This window comes from Balearica regulorum, chromosome 3, assembly GCF_011004875.1.
Source record: "Balearica regulorum gibbericeps isolate bBalReg1 chromosome 3, bBalReg1.pri, whole genome shotgun sequence".
NCBI lineage: Eukaryota > Metazoa > Chordata > Aves > Gruiformes > Gruidae > Balearica > Balearica regulorum.
In genome coordinates, this window is record NC_046186.1 from 37,952,360 (window position 1) to 37,974,523 (window position 22,164).

At 40.5% G+C, this 22,164-nt stretch overlaps 1 protein-coding gene across 2 annotated transcripts in view; it reads right to left on the bottom strand.

The window, feature by feature from the left end:
* Nucleotides 1-22,164, bottom strand: part of TENT5A (terminal nucleotidyltransferase 5A) — a 63,688-nt gene that overhangs the window by 37,203 nt on the left and 4,321 nt on the right. For both annotated transcript variants that reach the window (XM_075747571.1, XM_075747572.1), the window contains exons 2-3: nt 2,488-2,578; nt 845-957 (exon numbers count right to left, since the gene is read on the bottom strand). The gene's annotated coding sequence lies outside the window, so the exon portion shown is untranslated. The remainder of the gene's footprint in view (nt 1-844; nt 958-2,487; nt 2,579-22,164) is intronic.

A 22,164-nucleotide genomic window follows, 5' to 3' on the forward strand; every position in this document is an offset into this window, starting at 1 on the left:
AATTGTAGTTTTTAGGGTGGTGGTCAGGAAGCTCAAAGCAGCTCATGCACAAAGAGAAAAAAAGAAAGCATGGAAGCGGAATCTACATGCTCATCTCCATCCTTCCAGGACAGGACTGCTCTCTGCGCAGCACTGTGCAAGATCCTCTTCTCCTTTGCTTAAGGCAGGTTTCCACCTTCCTCAGCAGACAGCTGCAGAGCTGAATGCGGGTGCATGTGTGTGGCTGCAGGACTGACCGGCATAGACTTTGCCCCCACCGCTTCGTGCTTCTCTGCCACCTCTGCCAGTACAACTGCTCCTGCGGTTGCCCCGGCAGGCCAGGTGGGCAAACCGATCAGGTTAAACACAGCCAAAAAAAGAAAAGCCTGTTTTTTCTTAGGGTGGTTAGTTCCGCAGCCCAGAATGGACAAGTCCCAAAACATGCTGCTGGCGCTGCAAAGAGAGGGAGGATGGGAGAAGGAGGAGCGGTGGCAGAGGGTGGTGGGACATGCCTGGGTAGCAGTGCCCAGCGTCAGGAGCCTTTTCAACCCAGCACCATTCTGTTTTCATCCCAGTGCTCCTATTAATAATCTCTCATGCCACCACACACTTCCAAGTTTGACATGACACCAAAGATGTCTTTATTCTCTGTATATATTTGCATAAGGTCATTACACTCACACCTCTAATTATTATGTGGCTCTTCTCTGAGTACATTCCCTTTGGCTGACATTTTTCCTGCCAAAGTGATTCATACCAAAAGCATCTCCCACAACCCTCATGCCGACATGAGAGAGAGACAGCCTCCCCCAATCTGCGGAGCACTGTGCTTCATCATCTGCCTGGCAACATCTCCTGCCCTTACCTGCAGGCAAATGACACTGGCCGCAATCTTGGTAGCCTCAGGGTCTGCCCAGGTGGCCTCTACTGCCCAAAATAAGCTGTCCTGGAATAGCTGAGACTAAAGCTGCAACAAGTCTGTCAGCATGCATACCATTAGAGGTGTTAGATCATTAACTGTGTCATTGCATCTAGTCAGATGACTGGATTGTAGGGAAAATAATGCTAAAGGTCAGAAAGCAGACTTTCTACTCACAGACAGCTGCAAATTGTGTTCTGGGTCGGGTTTTTTTTTGTTTTTGTTGTCTGTTTTTTTTTCAAAAAAAAGAAGCATTTTATATATGTGTATGTGTTTTCACATATACATGCACATATATATATATCAGTATATATATGTTTGTGAATATATGTATGTGAATCTATGGATATGTGAGTATGCATCCTTACACGTATATATGTGTGGATTTACACACATACACGCATTCACATATAGGCCAACAACCAAAGTAGTTGAATTCACAGTGGTGCAAGAAGTTCTTGCGAGATTTGTTATAGAGTGGTTTATGTTCCAATTTCCACCTATGGACCACTCCTCTGGCATCATGAACTGTTTTCTTCCCCTAAAATAAGAGGAGTATATATACAATAAGAATTGCATCATAGCTGTTATAGGATGACCAGAAAATTTGATGCGTAGAAGAACACGGAAGCATAAAGCCGTTTAACATTCACATCCAGGAGATTTCCACTGGATTAAAAATAGTTATTTTTGACTCTTTAAGTAAACTGTCTTTCTAAGACTGTCATTTTCTGAGAAAATGTCACACTTGGAAAGAAGGCATTTTACATAGAAGTTCTTTAGTCGAGAAGTACATTTTTCAGTTATTAAACAATCCTGACTGAACATATTCCTTGCCACGAGGGTGGTCAAGCAACGTGGCAGGCTGCCCAGAGCGGCTGCAGAGTTTCCATCCCCAAGAGTTTTCAAACTGGACTCAGCACGGCCCTAAGCAATCCCCTGCTTTAAGCAGGAGGCTAAACTAGCCCACCTTGCATTTTTTTGGACAAGCCTGTGATTTTCAGCTAGTTACCACATGGAGCAAGCATGTAGTTCACGCTAGCCTTTATGGCAGGCTTTTAGGATTTAAAAAGTGACGAGCTAGCATACTTTTAAGCTTTCAAAGGATCCTAAAGGATTCCTATTCTCAGTTGTCCTCTAATCCCATCTTTAGCCATGTCTAATTTATTACTTTCTGGCAAGCAGCAGGCTGAAGGATGAGGACCTGACTGAAGTGGTCCAAGCTTTTGTAGCTCTCGCAGTCTCACTGAGGCACATGAAATGGGAGCTGGCGTCATGCCCCTCAGAAGCAAATTCAGCTACTTCAGCATCCCGTTCAGGAACAGAGACAGAAACACAGGTGCCACTTGTTCCCTGCCCTGCTCTCACAAAGCTCTGGATGCCACCTGCGAGGCCTCATTTACCTCTCTCCAGCCTGACTTACCACATTTCTGAAATATCCTCAGTGAAACTCACTCCTCAAAATCCCCCGAGTCGAGCCAAGGATGGCTGCAGGGAGAGCCTGAAGGTCTGGTACCTTGACAGGTCTATTAGGAGGATTTTCGAGGACCAACCTGCTGCTGAAGGGCTGAAGCGTGCGTGGTACATACCTCGGCCACTCTTCACGTTTTTCTTGATACTGCTCTGGTTTTTATCTCCAGCTCTCTTTTCACTTCAGTATTTCCCACCTTTCATGTTCCACTTGTGCAAAGAAACAAGACACAGTATTAATACTAATTCATTTTGCAAAATTGTACCTTTGGCAAAAAGGGTCATTTTCAAAGAGAGCTAGCAGCAAAATAAACATGGGACAAAATAAAAGAGGAACGCTACCTTTTTCTCTGATCTGCTGAAGTTGTCTTTGATCTTACTGGAGCTAATTTTTATCCAGAAGAGGAAAAGAAAACTCAAATACAAAGCAACATGGCTGTTTACCTAGAAACTGTATATCTCACAAGAAGAAAATCATCTAATTCAAAGCAGGAAAAGTCTGACATTCTTCAGACATCATGGTATTGAAGAGAGAGAAATTCACAAGGGAAGTACTGCGAAGGTATGAGCAGCCCATCGCCAGCCTCTAACTGCTATGTGTTCTGTGCTTCTCCAACAAGAAATCAAATGGTTCGGTAACAGCCAAGAAAATCCTGGCTTGCACATCACCATATAAGCAGGAAATTCCAGTAATGAAAATATAATCCTGCAATAAAAAAAAACAAGCAGAGAAAATAAGAAAAAATATTTGCATCTCTGAGGAAGGAAGAACTATAAAGAACTATGCACCTTCCTTGCACCTGTTAAACGCAGTAGGAAAATCACATAGTATATGACTTTTTTCCCCCCTAAGGGACCAATATACTTTAGCTTTTTCTTGTTGACAGTGACTGTTATAATAATCCCTTTTTTTCAAATACTCATAACATTCTGGAAAAACAATTTACTTTGGGGACTGAAAATTCTTTAAATCTGGTCCCAGCCCAGAGAAATTTCTGAAAATTTGACAAAGATGCTGTCAAGTATTTCTGAATTATGTGTAGATGTCTGTCAAAACATAAATTTCTTTAAGGTTTTCTCTCTTGTATTTTCTTATTCACAACTTAAAACAAGGTAAATTTTTTTGCAAAAAAATTCTCTCCTATGTCTATACATTTTCATGGACAAATAAATCAGCTCCTTATAAGTGATTTGAAAATGAATTTTTAAACGTATAGCACAGTAGTATATTAGAAATATTCAAAGCTAATGATGGTTATGATTGCCACACAGAGTTAGAAATTTTAGAACTTTTCTGTGTTAGAAAATCCATTTTCCAGATGCTTACCAATGCAGAGAGGCCACAGTGAAATATTTTTGTTCATGTGTAAAGCAAAAGTAGGTAATATAAGCAGAAAAAAACCCAGAACATCACACCTCATTTTTAAAACAATAATAAAAAAAGAAAATCACTTTTCAAAAACACTGTCATGTACAAACATATGCAGGCTTTCAGGCAGTGTCAATACTGGAAAAAATATTTTGCTGGTAACCTAGTCACAAAATATTATGCCATTTGTTGAATACAGGCTCTGGTTGATGTTACTGAAATTAAAGTTTCTTTAAGGAGCTTGTAAGCACGGCAGATCCTTTCCTTCCCGCAGAACTGGAAATGTTAGTGGCTACGAGCACAGGATGTGCACCCGCACAGAGATAACCTTTTGTCAATCCCTGTGTCAAATTCACATGGCCCATGCTCAGTGGAGCATCCCCAGGTGGGTGGGTGCGTGGCTGAGACTCCCTCCCCTCTGTCCTGCATCCGTAAGGCCATGGCAGCCTGGACCCCTGACCTGAAGGGATCCCCCACGCAAGCCCCCTAAACACTGCTATTCCAAGCAAAATGTGTCCATGACACTGGAGCTGGAACCCTGCTCTTACTACAAACGCCTTGTGATTTTCAGTGACCGCAAGTGGTCAAGTCCTTAGTTTTAAATTTCATCCATAAGCCGGGACAGGTTCACCAAGATCAAAATGAAATGCCAGAGAGGAGGGAGAGGGACGTGGATGTCTGGGAACACTAGTCCTTACAGAAGAAAAGAGTTTAAATTCCCCAAGGACTGTCTGGCTTTGTGTTTTGAATGTCGTTCACTTAAATTGGTCGCCTGGTGTACTCGTATCTGCTATAATTGCAGCAGATTGCAGTTGCCGAAACATCTCCTGTATGCATACCCTTTTATTATGGCATATAAGCACAACATTTCCAGTAATTTAGGGGCAGCTAAAATCTCCCGTTCCTTGGAAGCTGCCTGTCCTGCAGGAGTTTATGCAGCATCACTGGAGCAATGCAAACTGGAATGAAGTACGGTAGTTACTCTGTTAGAAGTTGATGTCACTAGCTGTAAGGTCCTACTTGGCATTTAAAAAACCTCAGCCTGTTAAAATCTGGAAAAGAAATATACAGAACCGTACTCAAATTTCAATTAAAAAACCCCCACTGTATTTTTGTCTCTCTCGTTGAACTCTAGTGTCAATTTGACAGTTGCTGTCTAGCCCACTGAAGACTTGTGATATATGATTTTTCTCAGCATCCTTTGAAGCAATAACTTGTTTTTTTAAGAAAAAATAGGTTCTTTTCCATCATATTCTTTCATAACAACTTGAAAGGCAGCATGATTTATGGGAAAAGAGGCCCAGAATGAGCAGCCTGAAGCCACCAAAGCATGGTGATCTCAGTGTCACTAATTTTTCCGATACTCAATGTTTTTCAAGAAGCACCCTCTACTGGAATTGTCTTTCATTAAAAAGAGGTAAATTGCCAGCTTTCATGGTTTTGAAAGGACACTTGAGAGTCTGAAGTGACTGCAGAAACCTTGAGGCAATGAAAAAAGAAAAAATTATTTTGATTCTCACGAAATCTTAAAGCAATCCCATGATTTCCTAGGATATGCTTCGTGAGTTTTGATTTTACACAGCTGGTAGTACTGTATTCTTTCCCTAACTATGATGTGGCTTCTCTTTCTCATTATTTAAATGCAATGTTTTATGCTTCAATAAAGACTCAGCCCTTGGAGTTATGCAATTTAAGAAAAATTTTTTACTTCCCCCTCCCCATCATTGCAGACATAATCTTGAAAATATAAAGCCTAAAAATTAGGGTGCGAAGACCAAAAACCAACCAAACAAAAGTGCTACTTTTTTTTTTTTTTTAAGAATCTCTCAATACTTACAGTCTTGTGGAGAGCAAGCTCATGGGGTTTGGACCCATGAGGTGAGCACTACTGCTAGTTAGCACTTGAATGAGTAATTAGGTTTTTTTTTTTTTTCTTTTACAGTGCCTTGAAAATGGAAAGCACTGTTTGCCAACAGTGCCACATATTGTTTATACTTTTATATCCCTTTATTATTTGTATTACTGTAGAGCCGGGAAGCCTGCAGTAATCACAAGCCTGTTTCATTAGTTACTACACACAGCACAAGTGAGCCTCTTCCCTGAAGGCCCCATGGTCTAAATGGATTGCCCTGGTCAATTTGTTCAATTAAGGGGCTTTTTGTTTCACTTATCTTTGCTAGTGCAGGGGCATCAATTACATTTTATCCAAAGATGGCCCAGGAGGCTCAGAGCGGGCATGATTTCAAGCAGGCGAAGGAAGCCACCACTCATCTTCCACTGGAAAAGGCTCTCAGGGGTGGCTGAGCTCTTGCTCCAGGTGGAGCTGGCAATAGGCAGGGAAGGCAGAGGGCTCTGCTGGCTGCTGGGCCACAGCACAGCAACACTTACGGGTGCTTTATATACTCGCTGGCTATGCTCTTTACCATTCTCCAGGGCCTAAGTACACACATGTACAGCATAATCCAGAACATAGCCAAGATCTGGTGGCATCTACCAGCTACTGAGGTAGTACCTTAGCCTTCCTACAGCCAATGGGAGATTCTCCATTGGTTTGGATAGGGCATCCGTGACGGCACAAACATAGCGTACAACCTTTGTGTCCCAAGCAGAACAGACATGCCCTCTCTCCTCCCCTCTCCCTTAAAAAGAAATACAACTCAGGAAGTATAGATAACAGAAAATTAAAAAATTCCCCCATTGAAATACTAACCAGAATAAGAACCAGCAATATAATAACATTATTGATTTGCAATCTGATTTTAATCAGGTTTTGCAAGACCTTGCAGCTGCCAGCCATTCACAGGCATTTCAAAGCAGCTCCAAGCCATGCCTAGCTGAACAGCTGAAAACTAGAGAGCCGATAACACAGGAGCTGCTGGCAGGGACAGTCGTCTGCCCAGCTAGGAAGATATTTATTTATAGAAAAGCCTTTGAACCAGACCACTACATTTTAACGTAGTAATAACCAGTTATAGTGAATTCAAAGAGTAGTAGGGTGTAACACAGCCATGCATTATATACCCCATTGTAAATGGTCTCTGAGGGAAAGCCTGTAATTTAGGGAGGTTTGAATGGCAAAACCTGGGTCATTGTAACAGATACTTTTTCTTAGTTATTTTTATGGAGAGAGTCAAAAAGAAAAACTGCCCTGAAGAAGTCAGGCAGTGCATGTTTTCATTCAACCTTAGTTAGCTATGAAACCTCCTGGAGCTCAATCCCTCTTGGCCAAACATTTGTTTTAAGATTAATTGTTCACACAGGAACTAAACAGCAACTTGCTGAATGCAAAGCTTTTAAAGGAGATTTCTGTTCCTCCTCAGAATGTTTTTCTCATGTGTTGCTGGCTCTTTCATATGTTCTGTCACCTTCGGGAAGCAGGATTCAAGCAGAACCAAGGAAATGACTTTTCTGTTTGTTTGTTTGTTTTTAAAGTTTATCTGGGTATGAGTTGTTTTTAGGTTTAATATTACAGGAGAGCCTCAGGGCTCCATTCAGAGGTCCCTGTTGTGTTAGCTCACTGCAAGCACTCGGCAGGCAGCATACCCCAGCGCGCAGCCCAGGGAGCAAAAGCCAGCCAGTGCCGTCCTCACGGTGCAGCACCACCTCAGGTAGGTGCCCTAGTCAGGCTGAAAGCTACAGGCAAGAAAAGAAGAAAAAAACGTGAGGAGGGAAGCAGAAGCTCAAGTAGAGAAATTCTGCCTGCCTGGAAGTCAGCGGTCCAGCCTGGTTCCCACAGAGCTGTTTTTTTGGCCAGGGAGGAGTGTGACATAGGCATGTCCCCTAACTCAGGTGGAGAGTAAGGAAAAAAGCTTACCCTTGCTCCCTGTATAGCCTCCAGTTTTGTCAGATCTCTTCTTCAAAAGCCAAATAAATCTTAAATCTAAGCTCCTTGAGCCATATAGTCAATTCAGAACAGGGTATTCTTTTCCTTAGTAACCTGCAACTGAGACCCATTTTCTGGGTCTCAGATGTAGACGTTCCCCATCTTGTTCTAGTGCCCATACCTGCATCTTACATTTCTCTTAAGCAGCTCATTTTTCACTCCCTCTCTTCTCTACACAGATGATATGTATCATAGGCAATTTCCCTCTTTTAGTCCAAGGCCGTAAATACATATGCCTCTGTGAGTACGGTCATCAAGAGGTGAAGATTACTGTCCAAGGGTTCTGTTGTGGGTGGGCTTTGGTGAACGGCTCCTAGCATCACGACAGAAAATGTTCCTTCACAAACGTTAGAGTTAAAAAGTGAGAGAAACAACCAACCAATGCCAAACCTACATATCAGAAACCAAGATACGCAAAAGTAAAGTTTCTCTAATGCCATAGAGTGCTTCCAGGTTATCATCGCTGAAAAGGAAATTAAACATGAACACATGTAGTACAACACTGCTTCCTTGTCACTAAAAATGAATTCTTTTCAAATGAATTTAAGATCTCCTCATCTCCATCTGCCTACTATTTAATAAAATTCTACCCAGAATAGGTCCAAATTTTATCTGTATGATCGGTCTCAGATCTCTTATCCTAATTTCCTGTTGATACAGAATAATCGTAACTATGAACTGGAACTCTTGTGTGAAAAGAGCAAGATTTTTGCCTGGTTTTCATGGATTATGTTTATAGACTGAACAAATTAGAAAAATAAAAGGAAATATTGACTTAACCACCACTTTTATTTACTCTTGTATTTTATACAAGAATTCTTCATAGCTCTTGTTCTCTGGCTTCCAACAGACACTTGATATCTAAAACTAACATTCAAAATCAGCATTAAAAAATGACATTTTATCGCCTAAACCCCAAAATAGTGAAAAAATAACATCTTTAAAATGGTGCAAAATAGGCTGTTGGCATCTTTTGTAGTTTTATCAAGTCAAGCAGTAAGTTACTTGTGGAACACTTTAAAATTACAAGATTCCTTTTTATCTTTTTTTTTTTTCTTCTCCTTTTTTGGGGGGAGGAATGCAAAATGGTAGAACTACATTGAATATCAGCAGAACCAAATGCTGAGGAACCCAGTAATGTTACCTACCCATGACACCAGTTGAAAGGGAAAGCATCACCAGTATCAGGTGTTTTAAAGAAAGACAAGTATAAGGCACATGCTATGGTGAGCCTGATTCTCATTTACTATAAATCACTTCATTACTCTGCAAAGCAACCTACCTGAAAGTGAATATTAGCATTAAATGATAATTAGCCTCTCTATTATTAAAACTGAAACCAAAACCAACTAAACAAACAGAATCCAGACAATATTCAACACAAAGGGCATTGCTCAGATAATAACCAGAAAGCTATATTTAACCACTCTTCCTAGAATGCCTAATTAAACCCCTATGGTGTAGCATATTGGTACTAGCAATCTCTTTTGTAGCAAAAAGACTATTTAGATCTATTAATTGACTTAAAGAAACAAACCACCTATTTGATTTCACATTCCCTAAACACGATTAAATGAAAAACATGACAAAGCAACTTCCATTGCAGCATTAGGGTGGAAAAGGAAAAGCAGATTCTAAGTGACAATGAGTGTCTCTGTGGGCTCTAGCGGCAGAGTATGAATTGTAACGTGAAATCTGTGTTGAGGACTGAAGGCCAGAGTATCTAGGTCTGCTACATTGTATGGTTTGATTTGGTTTAAAGCATGCTTAAATCCTTTTCTATGGATAAATTCTATAAATTCTATGATTCTATGATTCTTTTAAGGATGTAAATTAGTAATATTACCATCATGTAGTAATGTCTGGAGGTTTTCTAACAAACATTCACATGCAAAGCACAGTCCAGTTTGTGCTCAGCGTGAGTTAAAGACCTTTGCAAATGCAGACTCTGGCTGAGTTTCACATACAGATCTGTGCTAATGTCTCCCCTATCTCAGCAGTCCAATTTAACACTACACCAAATACGCTATTCATACAGTTCTAGTACAAACAATTCAATTTGCACTAAAAGTCATTCAACAACACTTTTTTCCACCTAATCTCATGTTAATATTGATATTATATAAATACATTATGTGATCAGAAAGAAATGCAAACAACCAGTGCCCTCTGGATGATAATACCAGTTATTAACAAGAAAACTTCCAAATACATTTATTTTCCCCCACAGCCTTCTGAGATAAAAAACAGAAAACTGTGCATGCAAAGTGGCTTGAATTTGGCATAGCTAGACACTGACTTTCTCTGTGTGAAGTATGGGGTTTATTTAAAATAAGTCATTAGTGCAGCTGTTGAAAGTGTTTAAATAAATCTAATTGCTGCTAACCTATGTTTTCAGAAAGTAGTATGTTGTGGATATCATTTTGGTCGGATATCTGTAACACAGAGACAAATATTATTTAAAATATTTATTTTACACTCCAGAGGCTCAAAAAATGTGTCAAAATCAGACACGGTTCCTGGCCAAGATCATGACTGGAACTGACCCAAATACAAAAACAAGTGCAGCTAAAACCATGCAGCTATTTCCTGGATTTGTGGGTGAACGTGCCAGCCTTTGCCTTTTATATGTTCCTAACAGTCAAGGATTTTTCCATACTTCCTTGCCTTGCCTGGCCTCCTTTTTTGCAGACAAGGCATGCCATGAGCATAAAGCATCAATAAAACAGCAGCTCCAGCCCTGGTATCAGGAGAAGATTGGCTTGTGCACAGGGGGACACTTCGAACAGCACGATAAGCAAGGTTAATCATGCCTAATCGGCTGCACTCACCCACCCAAATGCAGCACAGAAATCCTGGAAAACCAAGTGCTCTTGACAACAATGCAGGGCAGGGAAGCTTGTGCCTGTGATTGAATCAGGAATTGAAACCCACAGTGTCTCGCTTCTCTCCATTATCTACACAGGGAGACCTGCATGGCAAGGTTGGATTTAGACAGTTAATTTTTAACTTCTGAAGAGAGGTGTGATGAAGCCAATCTGAATTCACCACAGGACACAAAAAATGCAAACCATATCTTCCAGTCTTGGGCTGGATAAAGGTAAGGGTGTAGCACCAATAACAACTCTCACCGGGAGTAGATAACTGCACCATTGATTTCAACATGTGACCTCTGCGTCATCATCCTCCTTTTGCTTCGATGTACATAGTTTTACATAAGTTTTGGCCCTGCTCAGGAGAGAAAACGGTAGATTTCTACAGGTCTCAGACTGTATTGCCACAGTGCTCTATGCAGCACGCTTCCAACCATCCCAACGATATTTCCACCTCTACATGTGCTCGGTGAGTATAGGTAAATCACCCAATCTTTTTTTCTTAGGTCAAAAGGCCAAAAGGAACCAACACCAGAAGCCCAGCCTTCTGCGAGTTTGTCAGAGGCAATACAATTTCCTCGAGCAACTCTGGCATCTGATGCAATGACTTGTGCTTGAAATGGAGCATATATTTTAAAAGGTTTAACGTAGTATAGGCTTTACTTTATTTGCAGATTTTACTTTATTTGTAACAGCTGTTAATGGCCCTTACTTAAAATATTGCATCTTACACCATGTTTGATTTTGTCAACACCCAGATTCCAGATGTTGTGCCTGTGACTCCAAAGTTAAAGAACATTTTCCTACTGGACATGTTTTCCTCATGTGATTATACACATATATGTACATATACACTCATCAAAGTCAAATTCAATCTCATCTTTATATTCAGCTCTACAGATTGAAGTGGGAACAGAACACCGTTGTTGGCAACGGTTTTAACTGAAAATGCAAGTTTTTCTCTGCATTTTTCAAACACTGCCAAATTTTGAGTGTTTTATGAATACCTACGAGTATCTGCTTCACAATGAAGGAGTATCCCTTCGCAAAAAAATCTTGAGATGGCTGGAAGGCGAGCAGAGAGAATAACTCTGGTGATTTGGGAAATCCACACATGGTCTTTCCCAGTCCCTCAACATTTTTAGATCCTTCTACAATTCATAGAATAGAATCATAGAATCTTAAGGTTGGAAAAGGCCTCTAATTCATTGCAACTAATCTGATTCTTGGTCAGCTATACATTGTATCAGAGAGCTCTGAATTCCCAGTGTGCAAAGTCCAGCATTCATGGCTTCAAAGTATTTCTTTACTAGTGCTCTCATTCCCCACTAACACACAGAGGCATAAAAAGACACACAGTGCAAGGCACAGTGTTCTTTAAATGATGGCCTTTAACCATGAAGTAAAATTAAAATACTTAAATGCTGGAGGGGTTGGGGGGGGGGGGGTTGTTGCTGTTGTTGTTTTAAAGCTCTCTTATAAATCATACTCAAGTAGCACTGGAAAATCTTAAACTGATCTATCCTGTTAGCTAAGAAAATTCCAGATACCTCATTGAGGAGAGACTATAAAGACATTGTTAATTCTCCAGTGAGACCTGTTATTCTGTAACAAGTTGATTAGTCATCTGGCAGCCACACAGTTTGATCTAATCATCCACAGAATGCAACTGGCAGAAGAGCCAAAACACATCTCCTGAGCATGGCAGTCTTTCAAGTCTGAAAGTTGTTTCCAAAAATAACAAGAAAATAAAAGAAAATTAGACTTACTTAGTACCAACACTAAGATGAAGGAGGGGAGGGTGGGGAAAGTGTGGCTGAAGATTCATTGCACATGATTTTTGCAAATCTTTTCCTTTGTGGGTCCTGATGGGAAGGTGGGTGCAATGAAGGAGTAGCTGCCTGTTTACCATGAGGACCACTCTCAGCCGAGGCAATTCTGCCAAGAAAATGCAAGTTAAGCCCTCAGAGTGGGAGCCAGGGGAGAACAGAGCAGTGCAGTACCTATATATGGAGAATCAGGCATGGGAACAGGGCATTCCACTGCACTGCATATGCTTCGCTGCTTTCCTGACAGCTAAAAATAGGATGTCTTGCATGGGCATCAGTGAAGCAAGGTTTATTAAGAAGGAGAAAAAAAAAAAATTACTGTGTTATCTTTCTCTACTTGACTGCATTAAAAGCTGGCTCAATTTTCAGTTCAAAGACCAATTTAAAAATAATTAAGATTTTTCTCCTATTATACTTCATGAAGTTCACCCATAAATTTTCTGTAAGCCCATTTGAAGCTATTTATTATATTATATCCTATTTCAATTTTTAACAGCTTAAAAATACTGTAAAATGCCAAATTGCATTATCAGCAAAATATATCAAGTCCTGCAATCAGATCTTAAGCCTAATCTCCAGATTCAAAATATATTGTTACCCAGAAAACCATTTCTTGGGAAAAAATACATTTGGTTTGGATCTGATTTAGTGGGAACTGCTCACAAGCAAAACATACAACTTCAAAAAAACTTTTTAAAACTCCACTATGTATGAACTAGATACTGGATAGGAAATCATCTGATAATATTTTCACCAAAATGAGCATAACGCTTTAGTGTAATCTGATCAAATAAAACTGCTCCTTCTTAATCACTTCTACAGCAAGATATGACAGACATTATTATTTTAGACTTTGAAAGAAATACATACATGAACATATACAAAATAAATATTGCATATGTATGTAATATCTACTGTAAAATTAAATAGAAAAAGTCTGTTTTGAGGAAAAGTATTTAGGCAGTACTGTGCCACCACTGCAGTAAGAGGGAACTTCTGCTTGGTAGATAAATCACTTACTTTGCTTTTATGGGGATCTAATTGTGTATTTTTACCTTTCTAGCTACCCTATTTTACCACCAATATGGCTACTTAGGGCCAAACATCACTTCTCTTGAGGATCCTTGGAAGATTCATACAATTTGTCCTCATGCTAATACAAACTGATAAGAAGTCAGTAATTCGCTAACCAGTGAACCTCATGACTGGCCAGGCTGAGGGCTGGTACGAGCGAGCGCCAGAGGTTTGAAAATGCAGGGATGAAATTCTGACAGGAAATAAACGGGTTCATCTTTTTAGTTCTCCAGAAAAGAAAAGCAAACGGGTCATCGGCATCACCCTTGGACAAATGCAGCCCAACTCAGCATGCTCCGCTTAGTACATATAGCGACTAGGACACCCAAACCAGGTCCTCTTCTGTGTCTACAAGTCCTAAGACCTTTACATAACTTTATACGCAAAAATCAATAGCATGACCCTATTGATGTCAGTAGCACTATGTGCTGCAGTAAGTTACAGCTTATGGAAATGTTTGTAACCTCTAGCTGAAATTTATTCAGGGCTGGGAATGTGTTCCTGCTATACGTGCATACAGCATCCAGCACAAACATCCTCTGATCACCCATTAGGGCTATGAGCCTTCTTCCCTACTCCATTTATCACACACAAGTGCTATTCCATAGGATAAAGGTACAGGAGAATCGGCTTATGCATAAAGACACAAGGCAGAAAGTCTGAAGGACTGTCTCCAACAAAAATCACATTAAAATTATTTAGGATCCCCTCCCACCCCCGATTATTATCAATTTCTGTGCGAAAACTCGATTGAGGTGAATAAAAAGCCAAGACAATGGCTGTAGAAAACAACTCTATTAAAAAATCAGATGTACTCATCTAAATGTAATGGCCGTGACCCTGATTAACTAACATTTTCTCTGTTACTAAGCTCTCACAACTCTCATGAGGAATTTTGAGTTATGATTTTAAAAAATCCTGCATAAAGTCTTTTCATGTGGAAAAATACTGATAATGAATTAAATGCATTCTCAGTGAGCACTCAAAATATGCAGCAAAATGCTGAAAATATGATGTTCTCCTGCAAGCAGTTAGTTGTTAGCTCATCGGTCTAGTTTTACAAGATAATGGTCCACAGGATCCTCTCTCACAGCAGTTACAGCATTTTGTTGAATTATTTAGTGTCAGACATAAAGGAATAAATTTCCATACTTTTCTATTTAAAACTTGGCATGCAGGAAAAGAAAGGATAAAACAGTTTGCCTGGGATTAGACCATTCATGGATATTTCTAAACCATAAGTAATTTCATATTTGTTTTGTACAAAAACACGATTCTTTTTGTTCCAGAAATAGAGACTTTCTGGCAGTTAATCTATTTTTTCACTCATACCTATTGTATGTGATACTTGCCCTCATGACATTTCACACGTCAGATATAATTTTGCTTTTCCCATTTCTCATGTTCTCCCTGCCACCATAGAGTATAACGCCATCATTCAAGGCACGAAGAGGACTTATTATCCCTTAACTGACTCACACCCTCAGCTTCTGGATTTCAAAAGCTCTCTCAGCTAAATATTACATAGTATTTTAAATCCCTTTCTTTTATTCTCATATAGACTTTCACATGCACTGAAACCCACAGAAAGATTTCAGATTATTTCAGTAGGTTTTCAGTCCAACCCAAATTAGTTTCAATATCAAAACAGAAGAGGTACGTCAGGAGATTCTCAGTTAAATAAGCCACGTGTTCCTACATTAGTGTCCCAGATTAATCTCAGCTATTCATCATGCTGCAAATCTGCACTTAGCACACGCAGCTAGCAATTACTGTATGAGAGCTGGAAGTGTCAGAGCAGACACACACCTAACTTAGGATCCTAGAAAACCACAGCAGCAGCCTGTGAGGAAAAGCAGGGTAGGTCACAGCAAGAGTGTAACTCTGCATTGAGTCAGCCGAGGAAGCAAGTGCGCTCAATTGGCTGTTCCGGTTAAATGCCTGGATAAAGAACGAATACCCGGGTATGACCTCTCCTTCTGCAAGAGCACTATGCTGCCTTATATGATCACTATACTTATGTAATGTATCCTGCAGCTAAAGGATGGGAGTGAGCTGGTAGATTTATTTTTTTCCTGGATTTCTTTGGCTCTTCAGAACTGTGCTACTGAACTGCTGAGAGATGAGGACAAACCTATGGACACTTCTGCATCCCTCAGATCCGTTTTTTGGGGGCAGGAGTTGTACAGATCCATGGGTCCCAGTAAAGCCTCTCCCAACACAATTATCATTAGCAGGGTCCTGAAGATTAGAGACTTGCAAATGTCTTCCTTGCCTCTCTGGTGCTCCAGTTTCCCAGTCTAAGCCCTACCTCGCAAGTATATAGCAGGGCTTATAAAGGGTTTTCAGATCCAGAAATCTCAGTGTTAAAAATACTAAGTTTCTGAACCTTCAGAATTATATTCAAGTAGATCATAAAAATCAGAAAGTTCATCCTAAGGAAACAAGAACCAGTTGAGACAACTGAGCAGTTAAAGCATCAGTAGAAAATCCCACTAAATCCTTCGTAATGGAAAATATTGATGAAATGCATGAATGATACCTACAAGTAGCATAACCATGCATGAAGCTGCAACAAGGCTAAATTTTCCACAGGAATGCCAACCCAATTCCTTCTACCAACTCGCTCTATGAAGAGGAGTGATTTGGCAGATCTCTTGAGGAAAAGAGACCAAACAAGTCCTTAGCCGCATTGCCATGGAAATACAAATACAAACAGAGCACCTCCTGCTTCCACAGGCTCTGGTGCTTCACAGCTCAAAGGCACCGTAGAGCACAACATGTAACAGACCCAGGAGCTCAGGTAACAGTGGAATTCAGTTGCTGCCCCCTTTCTGAAACTTTTCCTGAAGTTCAGATCATTTCTGTGAGATTCAGCATGCTCTTGCTGTAATGCTCTCATTATTTTGCATTTATGCATGACTCTGCCCTTCTCTGTTCCAGCTGGGAATAAAAGCAGGATTACTGAAATGCCATACGAAAGGTTGTTTTACTTTTTCTCTTTTTTTTTTTTATGTGAAATAGAAAATTCCAGAAACCTCTTGAGCGAGCCTGTTTTTATAAGGTTCTTAGCCAGGTTTTTGGAAAACCAAGCAAGTCTTTTCTCTGTTAAACCACCAAGTCTTTTGAGGCGCAGCCAATTGTCCACAACACTCAACCTTCAACTTTTCTTCCCCCTGTTTTTCTCTCTGCAATATTGTTAGGGTGGAGTTATTCCAGCCTGCTTCAGCAGACACCCTAATGCCTCCTCCATCTCTGTATGCTATGGAAGAGGAAAGGAACCAAGCAGTACATGAAAAAGTTATCAGTGAGATCAAAGAGGCAAGCAGGCAAAAGTCATAATCCTACATACTTATTGGAATGGGATGTGTAAGAAGTTATTTGAATAAATGAGAATTGAAGGAAACCAGTGCTTTGTTAAATGCCTTCAGTAAAACTACCTGCTGCCTTTTATCAGGGACGAAAGTTGTAAACTGCCTATAAATACTCTATCTACAAATTTATTTTTGCAGAAGGGGGAGGAGCTGTAGCGCCACCCTGCACATATGCAGCTTGTATCCTTTTTTATGCATTTTTTCCTATATATCAAACCACTGAGCTTGTTCAAGCTTCAGATGTGTCAGATGCTTCAGATTGGTTGGACTCTCCCTCACAACAGGAGCACAGGTGTTCACTGTGACAATATTAAAATATTTTACATACAAAATCTCTCCCCAGACAGCTACAATCAGCAGCCTGTGCCCTTTTAAGAGGCTCTCGCAGGCTTGGCACCACCTTTTTTAAACAGGCAGTTTATCTTCTGATAAGAAGCAGAAAGACTTCATTTACAGTTGTTTAATGCTATTAGAGCCTATGCACGTAGTTTCCATAACAAGATAGGAAAAACAAGCCAAGTCTTCTGCGTAGGATTTTTCTGATCTCCAGGATATAGGAACACACCTATAGTATCTTGGTCTATGAGTCACTGGGCTGCTGACATCACACTGTATGTGCTTTTAGGCTTGGATAAGTGATAGAGAGAGTTCACTACAAGACAATAGCTTCTGGTACACTGACGTATTACCTGCCCATTAAAGTGGTAACCAGGAAGACAGTTATTTTAAAACATATAAAAAATTACATTTAGAGACAGAAAAAACCCATTCTATTTTCCATTCATAATGTGATGCTGCTAAGCTTGCAGGAAGCACGTGACTACGGTGCTGAGCATGGAAAATCAAAAGCGGCACTGCCCTTTGTCCCCCCCGGTCTGCCTCTGCCACCGGGTCCCCAGGCACCCTGCGAGCCTCCAAGGCTGTGGCACCCATGGTGTGCCGCAGGCGAGGAGCGCTGCAGGAAGGGCTGCCAATTTTAGCCGTTCCTCAAGGTCTCGGAAAGTTTGTTCTTAAATATGGCTCAGCAAACAAAGCAAAAACCACGCTCCTGAAGACTCTGCAGCATTTAAATAAGAGTCTCAGCTGCTGCTGAGACAGCGTTTCCTATCCAAACACGCAGTTGTGTGGGCGCTATCAGAGCATGTGCTCACACATAACAGATATCCTGACATGCACAGGTGAGGAGCGAGAGCAGTTTGTTTCAAGAGAAAAAGCATTAGGAAATGGCTGAGCCCTTGGACAAATGAAGACAAGGCTGCACAGGGGTCCCCATCACAGGTGGGAACACATACAGTCCCCCTGTGGTTTGCAAGGACAGCTGCGACTGCACCAACAGAAGTCAAAATAAGTGCAGCTGGCCACTGCAGTGAAGAAGAATTGGTTGCTTACAAAAGTTATCAAACATCCTTGAACATCCATCAGCCAGCTATAGTCATATGAAGAAAATAAATTAAATGTGTTTGATTAGATGGGTGGTCATTTTGCTCATCTGTACACACACACGTGAATGATACTGATCTGGGTAGAAAAAAATGAATGCTAGTTCTAGTAAGCAGCCAATAAATCTAATTTCTCTCTCAGTTAGGAAGGAATCCAGATATTTTCCCCTTTTTGTTACCTGGATCTTTGTGTATAGCACATTACATTGCTTTTTTTCTATGGAAAAAGAGAAAAGAACGTGTTTGAAGTGAGAAGAAAGCCTTCTCATCATTCTCTCCTTAAAATGCTCCCACGCTTTCTTTCAGTGGAAAAAACCCATAGAATTAACAGCCACGGCACTGGCCCAGTTTTACAGACTTTGACATCTAATGAAGGTAATACATACTGCTTGTCAAAGCTGGACCATGCTGCAGCCAATCCCACACAAGGCTCCACCTTCTCCTCACCACACTCCCCACTGGAGCAGTGCTACTAGGATTTTCACATAGCGTGACATACCTTTTTGAGATCTGGACTACTAAAATACAATAGCAGTTCAGCATTTTTTTCCCTCACACCCAATGTTCCCTCTTAAACGCTCCATTATGAGATCCAGGTCCTGCTCCCTGTGATTTCCAAAGGCCTCTTTCTCTTCAGACCCTGCTTCTCTTTTACCCTATGGAAAAAGCAACTCCAGCCACTCTCTTCCTTCTGGCTGGTGAGGTGAGTCCATTCCCACATCTTCTACAATTCCATTTTTTCTGCAAATAATTCTGTCCCTGCTCTTTCTCTGTGCTTTCACCTTCTGAAGAATTGCCACCACATGGCATTATTCATAGCTAGCAAACTTTCATACTCAACTCACTCTTTCCTTAGAAATCAGAACTACTAGAAAATAGTCATATGTTGCCACCTGTGTGAACTCTGAAGCAAGAGGAAGATAACTTCATATGAGAAACTGAAATAAGGAAAACTTCATTCCTTTATATTGGACCAGTTATATTCTCTGGTTTGGCTATTCAAACTATCAACCATTTGAAGCAATGCTGTTAGCAGTATTTATAATTTATGATTTAGAAAGAAACCATGCACTCAGCCACATGCTAACCAGAAAAAGCAAATATGCACCAGTAGTAAAAATCATCATTCTTTTCTGGATAATTTGCAAAGAAGGGACAAATGACTAAGACTGACAAATATTCACTATAAATAGCTTATACCTGACTATCTGGTGGATGGTTAGATGGATGAACAGAATATGTTCTTTAGAGGCTCTCTAGACAACTTCCTTCGATATTCAGTTTCATGTTCACAGACCATAGCCCTGTGCATTGGCCCATTTTCCTGATAGCAGATACAAAGAATGTCTTTCCCTCTCACAACTAAACTATATAGAAATATCTAGTAGAAATACTCTGGCAAAACATTCACAGATCTTGTGGATTACTTTGCAAATAATTATGTAAACATGTGAAAAATATTTGCTTATGCTACAGAGATTGAGAAGCGACAAAGAAGGCATTAGCCTGCTGCGTAGTCAGTCCTTGGGGAACCCGGGCTGTGCAGCTGGGGTAAACATCTCTCTCAGAGGCTCCAAGAGGTACACTGCTTGCTGTGGTTGTGCAGAAGCGGGGTTAAGAACTGGAACATAGGAAAGGTTATCTGGGGACAGGGTCAAAGTTCCTTCAAGGAAAGCATTCTTGGGTGAGCAAGCAATCATCTTCAACCATTAGACTTGCCTTTCTGCTTGCTCGTAAATAATCTTTGATCAAGTGCGAGAGGTAATTTCTTTGGCCGTGGCCAAAGATCATTTGACTCCTTTTCACTTGTCAACAACCAATTTTGAGTAAATATCTTTACTGTTGTTGTTGCTGTTGTTGCACTCAAATATGGGGTACATAATCTGCAGTCACAAGGCTTATGCTGGCTGACGAGCACACCTGACAGAGTCACTAACGCTGCCTATATTTCATTGATGCTCTACAGCTTTGCGAAAAACATCTTTGTTGGCTTTCCTCAGTGTCCCTGCCTTTATAATGGGGGTCATTCAGATGCTGAATGAAAAGCATTAAATTATTAATATTAATATCCTGCCTAGTGATTTTGATGGATTCCAGAACTGTGGTTCATGACTGAGAGATCAGTGATACTGGTATGACATCATCATTGAAAGTAATGCAAATGTAGACTGTCATTCATTTAGCATTTGTTGACCAGGCAGTTCAGTATGTATTCCTCTTGCCTAATGAATACCAGAACACACAGGCAGCTGTGTGAGCTTATTTATTACTCAGAAATCATGTCTTTTGGGACTAGTCTTTTACAGTGTTTTCATTGGTGAGCTGTCTCAAGGTATATAGGAATGCAAACTATAAATTACACAAATAGGGGATGCATCATCAGGAAAGGATGTGAACAGGTTCCCTACAAAAGGAATTTGATTTCTTCTTTTGAAAAGGAAAGTAAAGTAAATGGGAATAAACAAAGTGCAAATTATGCCCTGAAGTGGAGAGTGAGAAAGAATACATCATTTGATCTCAAAACGGCTTTGTGCTATTAATGTAAGGCAACCATGACAAAAAACCAACTCTCAAAACCCAAACCAAAACCAAATACAATCCCAGAATGCAATCAAATGGGCGTTTCAGTTACGGAATGCTTAATAAGCCTCATTAAGATCTCATCTGAAATAATTTGATCATGAAAAGAAGAATACCAACTGGGATAGGTGCAGAGATAGCTACTGAGATGTCTGAAAAATGAAGAGTGAATCCAATGGGAGAAGGCCATAGATATTATTTTACCCATTTGCAGGAGGTTAGCTAGCAAGATAAGGACTGCTGTCTGTCAGCGCCAGAAAGTAAACAGGGGAGTCACAGGAATAATCTCAGCTCATTCGCCACACATGCATGAAAACAACTGGGCATAAACTAGCTGTGAAGAAAGTAACGTTGGGAATTAAAGAAAAGTTTTTACTGTTAGACTGATACTCTATAGAAATAATAAGAGCAGAAAACCAGTTTGGTTTTGAGCTTGAGCCGTTAATTAGTGAGACAAAAAGGTGTTTACTGTGATAGAATAAAATGGGGCTTGAAAATGCAGGAGCTCTTCTCTAGTCATCCTACTTAATATTTGTTAAACTCTATTTGCAAGGCCTGAAAAAAACATCTGCAGGATATGGAGAAAATAAAGGAATCACTCTAATGCAGTTCATATGATTCAGGCAAGTGCTCAAATACAGCCAGTTGGATCCATATGACTCCACTGGAAGCCAAATGTTGCTGTCAGACCTGTGTAATCCTGAAATAATTATTTGTTCCTCGTGCATGCCCACTGGTTCTGCTGAGCAGGGTGACGCAGAGCTGGCCGTTTGCTGCTGGGCACCAACTTTCCCCTTCAGCCCCCTCCACCACCAGCCTGGCACGACCCGAGGCTGCTGACCCATGGGGCCTCCTGGCAAGCACAGCCATCCTCCGGCAACCGCAAAGTGCTCAACCCTTTCGAACTGCCAATGAATGCGGGGATTTGGTAATATTGATCTATAGCTGAGAACAAAAAGTCCGTAATTAAGTTGGCGAAGATACCTGTATTCATTTGGCTAGCAAAGATGGCCAGAGCACTGAAAGGCTATGTGATTTTAAGTGCTTAAAACAAATGAAGACCACTAGCTTTCAAATATTGTAAGTAAAAGGCAGAATTTTCCCATGCACCATCTATTAACTCTTTCATAAGCAATTCTCTTCAGCTAATGCTGAAATACCTATTCATGCACATTCCAGAGTTATACCGACATGCATACATAAACAGATAAACAAGTATCTGAACGTAGTCAATAATCTTACCAAATCAACTGGAAAAGACCCAGAAAACATATGGCATCTGTTGGTGACAACTTTCCAACAATTATTCAGCATGCTGTTTTTACACTACTGCCAGGACCCTAACTGAGATCAAAACCAAAAGCCAGGTACCATG